Source organism: Haliaeetus leucocephalus, unplaced genomic scaffold (genome assembly GCF_000737465.1).
Source record: "Haliaeetus leucocephalus isolate CR32 unplaced genomic scaffold, Haliaeetus_leucocephalus-4.0 Scaffold262, whole genome shotgun sequence".
Taxonomy (NCBI): Eukaryota; Metazoa; Chordata; class Aves; order Accipitriformes; family Accipitridae; genus Haliaeetus; species Haliaeetus leucocephalus.
The window spans coordinates 9223725-9229525 of NW_010972698.1; positions in this window are offsets into that span (position 1 = coordinate 9223725).

Sequence of the window (5801 nt, forward strand, 5' to 3'; positions counted from 1 at the left end):
CCTGCCCCTGCCCCTGCCCCGCCGGGCCGGGGCGGCCGCCGCTGCTTCGCGTCCCGCCAACGGGGAGCTGAGGAGGCTCCGGTAGGCTGGGGAGTCGGGCTGGGCTTTCATGTCTCTGAAGTAAAGTGTCGCCCATCTCCTCCTCCTCTTCCTCCGTGCCCCCGCCAGGGGCCAACGGAGAGGCCCCGGGCCGCAGTGGCTTCTCCAGCGGGGCGTCAGCCTCCAGAGCTGAGGTACTGGTCGTGTCTCCCCTCAGCGGGTGTCTCCCCCACGGTGTATCCCCTCGGTGGGGTCTCTCCCCCAGTGGATATCCCCTCAGTGGGTCTCTCCCCTCAGCGGGTCCCCCCCACAATGGGTATCCTCTCAGCAGGTCTCATCTCTCCTCAGCAGGTCTCATCTCTCCTCAGCGGGTATTTCCCCTCAGCAGGTCTGTCCCCTCAGCGGGTCTCATCTCCCCTCAGCGGGTCTCCCCTCAGCAAGTCTACCCCATGGTGGGTATCTGCTCAGCAGGTCTCTCCCCTCAGAGAGTCTCTTCCCCATAGTGGATACCCCTTCAGTGGGTCTCTCCCCTCAGGAGGTCTCACCCCACAACAAGGTGCTTCTCCCCACATACACCTCAGAGGGAGGGTTAGAAGGGCCGTGGCATGCAGCCTCCATTCCCCGCAGGCCCAGGCAGTGCTCTGTTGCGAAGATACGAAGGAAACTGATATTACGACGTGGAACACCCACACATGTCTGCAGTGGGTGAGGAATCTGGTTTTTAAGTGGGGGCCAGGGGTGTTTTTTCCTGTCAGAGCTGTGGCTGTAAAAGGGGTGTATTTGATGCAGAACTTGACACATGAAGCCTAAACCCATGCTTTTTATAGAAATATAGTCTGCTCCAGAGGTAGTGAAGTCCACAGAAGTGTGTTTGTTGGCTATTTGTTTATCATGTGTGGTTACATGGAGATACCACAGAGTTCAAGCATCCCACTGCAATGATGCTGTAGTATCTATATGAAGACGCAGGTGTGATGAGGTAACCGAGGGAAGTAAACTGTGCCTTGGTGAAAATGGCAGATCCAAGATGCAGGGGGGGACACAGACACAACGATGGGACACCCCAAACCCGGAATTACTATTAAGGACATAATCCTGTAAATGCTGTGAATTTAATGCATAAAGTTCATATCATGTGAATAATCCCACTACAATCAAATATGCTCTTCTGTAAAGCCTGGTTTCGCTGAAGTAAGAGTGAGTTTTGCCTGTGGATTCGTAGGGGTCACCTTATTTCTGAACGTGTCAGAAGGTTGATCCCAGGGCTATTCAGAAGAGAGAGCAAAAACCAGTTTTTGCATTGAAGGACTAACCAAACTCCACAGAGGTTTCTGCCACTGACTTCAATAGCCTCTGGATCTGTTACAATTTCCTTAAACCCAAATCCATGAGCACTTAGAGGAACACTTAGGGTACTGAAAAAGGTAGCAGAGTTCAATTACATTACAGTAAAATCCAAGATAAAGTAAAAAACACAAACCTGCGTGCTTAACTAATGTATAACAAAAGCAGTGAAATCCCCCATCCAAGCTGACATTCCTCACTTAACTCTCATGATTATGGTCAGCTTTTGAAGTGTCTGCAATACATTTTATTGGGAAGTTGTACAGGCTGGTACAACATGTTCTATTTAGGCACAACAGGATGCGGAAAAGGTAGCTTTCTCTTCTCTTTTTTTTTTTTGTCTTTAATTTCCTGGTTTATTTATGTTTTTACTAAGCTGAGGAAAAAGCAGAGAGATTTGTATCCTGTATTGTTTGAAGAAAAAAAGGCATGTATTTTAAATACTCAAAGCTAGATAACTCCTTCAAAAGAAGAAACAGGTTTAGAGTTTTTTTCCCCATGTATTACACAGAATACAGTTCCACACTCAGTAGTTTCTTAAAGGAGGACAGAAACTTGTATGCAATTTGTGTCACAGAACATAATGTGTTACAGAATTAATTTTCTGCTCTCCTTTGCTTCAGTTCATGCAGCACCCCCAGGTTTATTCTTTGATTAAAGCTTGTGTTGTCTACCTTGGGAACTGAAATGGTTACTGCCAAACTGCTCTGCCTTTCAATTTACAGAAGAATTAGCAACGATATTTGTAGCCAGCTTGCTAAAATAGACCTTGCAGACCCCTTCCCATACACTGTAGAAGTGTATGTTTAGCAAGGTAGTAAAAATATTAATGGGATTTTTTTGCAGAATAATTACTATTCGTGGAGAGCAGCCACATTTGATACTTGACTATAAAATCAAAGGAAGAGCAGGACTGGGGTCAAAGCAGTAAATTAATTAGGAAAGAGTAAGATAAATAAATGCAATGAGCAGATCTAGATACTGCATATCCTCTGCCTGGGGCAATTCCATTGGGTAAAGAAAAGATCAAGACAGCTGAAAAAAATTTGAAGTAGCAATGGCCATGAATGAAAAATCAGACGTGAAGAATATGTGAGGATAAAGAAACAACAGAGCCTTGAGCTTTAATAAATAATACTTCTGCTTCCTTAGCCACTTCCCACCTTGGGATCTCAAAACAATTTATGTACAGTAATGAATTAAGACTCACAACCAAGGTCACTGTGCATCTTCTTTTTCCCAGACAGTCTCTTTTTCCAGTAAGAGATGTTGTTCAAAGGATATTGATGGCTTTCTGTATTTGTTTGGGATTTTGGATGCATAGCAGCCCTGCTGGAGCAGTAGCTCTAACCAAGCTTCTGTATATCCAGAAACCAGACACGTCCACTGTGCATGTGCAGGGAGCCCTTCTGCCTTTTGTTGCATGGCGACCATCTGTGCCACACATGCAAGGAATGTCTGAGGTTTCCCGGCAGATAAATAGGGCAACCTCCTTTGTGAGGGGGTGAATAAACAAATTTTCTCAAGGGGAGCAGAGGATGGTTTATTGGTTTTTATCTTTGATTGTTTTTACTTAAGCTAGTATTATTATTATCTTTTGCAGTACCACTTCCAGGCCCTAGACCCTGTTTGTGCTGGATGCTGCGTTAAGAAGTATGTAACAAACCCGAGTCCTTGACCTGAGGAATCTCACTGCTCTGTCTTGTGGAAGGATTTCTAATGGAAGGCAACATGAATGAGGCAACAGAATTTCAGTCAATGTGTAGAAGTACATATATATTTTTGTGGCAAGTTTAGAATGGTGGCAGAATGAAGGTAAGGGTCTAAGGATAAAGCTCCAGACTTGCCTACCTGGGTCTTGGGATCAGGTGCCTAAATAAATGATGTGATTTTCAAAAGAGGAAGTACCCACCTTTTCCAGTTATTGTTTATTTCTGTGTCAAACGTGTATCTGCTGGTTTTAGTAATCCCAATGTGGATTAATAAGTAGGAAGCAGAATTGTTCTGGCTCACCTCAGACTCACAGGAACCCCCATTTGGAGAGGATTGCTGTGACTAAGATCTGTAGTCCTTAGGGGAGGAAGTTATGGACAAGCATGTGCAAACAAACATCAGAGCTTTGTTGACTCTCATGTATGCAGTTTTGTCTTGGTTCTGTCCCATTTGAAAATTGCAGGTACTTATTCTCCCTGAAAAATGACACCTTTCCTCATCATGGCTAAGCACAGGTTTGAGTCCTAACTCCAATTGTTCATGCTAATACATCTCCAAGTACTAGATGCTGAATGAGGAATAAGGAGGGCTTCTTTCTTGGGGTAAAGTGGTGCATAATACAGTCGTCTCCATTTGTAACCTTTTTTTCTTGGGATTTGAGCTAGAATTACAGGACTACTGAGTCATTAGGGCTTCAGTATTTGGCCAAGTGTACCAGACAATATGTACCGTGTAATTCTACCTCTCAGCATATTATACACCAATGCAACTTGCCATGCGGCTACTGATTGATGCACAGTTTTTCTCTCCACAGTGTTCGTATCTTGTATGTACCTTTTGTGTTATAGTTTATGCTGTAATTTCATGCCAAGACAGCAGTGTTTCCTTCCCAGCTGTTGAACCAAGGGGCATGATAGAAGTTAGAATAAGGGTATCCTGGTAAAATCCATTCATTGTCATCTTCTTTGTTTTTTTTTTTTTTTTTTTTACTATAGTTTGGGAAACAATTAAGAAAAAGGTAGTAAGTAAGGTGTTACGGCAGGCTTGTCATCTGATTCATAGGCTCATAGCTGCTAAGGGGTAGTGGGGTGCTGAGTTAGCAGTAAGTCACTTCCTTCTCTGCTTTCACTGATGGAGAAGGAGAAGATAAGGAGGCCATTCAAGTTGCAAAGCATGTTCAGGATGCTGGAGTGTGTAAGGAACGGGATCTTGAAGGACTGTTTCACTCTATTGTTGAAGGCTTACCATGACTTCAAATTCTATCCTAGACCTAAAGCATGACTGGAAGTTTTAACCTGTGTTTTAAAGCACCTGTGTGGCATGGCCATATTCAACAAACTTGATAGGCAGTTACTTCAGTAGTTCTCCAGGGTTTCTTAAGCTAAGAAGCTCTCAGTCACCAGTATGTAAGTCATTGTGTGGCTTACAGCTGAAATTTGGAGCTAGTTCTTTCTACTGGATTTGTCTCTTTTGCTGTAGTTGGGTAATAAAAAGGAGGATAACATCGTAACTCCACTCTGGAAAGCACAGACTCAAAACATACTTAAGGAAACACAAAAGCCAGTTCTAGTCCTACTCAAATAAAAAATGCTGTCATTTATTAAGATACTCTTCTAAGTGTCTACCTTTTAACTATAGCAGCCTTTTACAGAATTATCTGTGACCGTGAAGGGGGGTATGTGTTTATATCTGCATCAGTTAGTATTGGTCAAATATAGAAAGGAGTCACAGCAAAGGTCTGTCTAGCCCCATATCCTGCCTCTTGATAATGGCTAATAACTTGTGTATGGAAAACAGGACGAGTATAGAGTGATACTTCCTTTGGTAAACCCTCCCAGCTTTCAGTGGTTTCTGGTTTAGAGACCTTCCTGAGCTGGAGGTTGCAGCTGTATCATTGTTTTTGATATTCCTTGATGGACCTTTTTCCATAAAATTGTCTAATCATTTTTTTTGAAACCCACTTGTATTTTTGGCTGCCATAACATCCCGTGGCAATGAGTTCCACAACATCATTAGGTATTGTGTGAAAATGAACTTCCTTTTGTTTGCTTTTGAACCCGTTTGCTGCCTGCCAGTTTGAGTTGGTGCCCTATTTTTTCTGTTAAGACTACTTTAAAATAATCATTGCTGTTTACCTTTACCATGCTGTAACAGCTTGTCTAGAACTCATTTGTTATTCTCCTTGTTTTCCAGGTGGAAATGCTCTGGCTTGCTTAAGTTTTCCCTATGCTAAGGCTTTCCAACATCTCTTATGCAGCTTTGGTACACCTTTCTGTAGCTTTGTATTTCCACAATTACTGGAACTCAGCTCAGTATTGAAGAGATGGGCAGACTATCAATTTATATGAGGGATAATGCCATTTTCTGCTTTGTTCTCATTCTTCTCCTAAAAATTCCTAACAGGATGGTTTTTCCCAACTGCTGACTGTGCCGATCTTTTCAGAGAACTATCCATTTCTCTAGGATTTCTTTCATGAGTGGTAATAGCTGATTTAAAGCACAGCAAGAATGGCTTTTTCCTCATACATTAGTTTTCATTTATGAACTTTGAATTAAATTTACTATTTTAACACCCACCCACTCAATAAATTTTAGGTTTCATTGTTGGGAATGGCTTTCTATCATCAGCCACCCACCTACAGCATTTCCAGATCATTTATGGAATATGAAACAGCAGTAGTCACATCACAGACCCTATTCAGAGG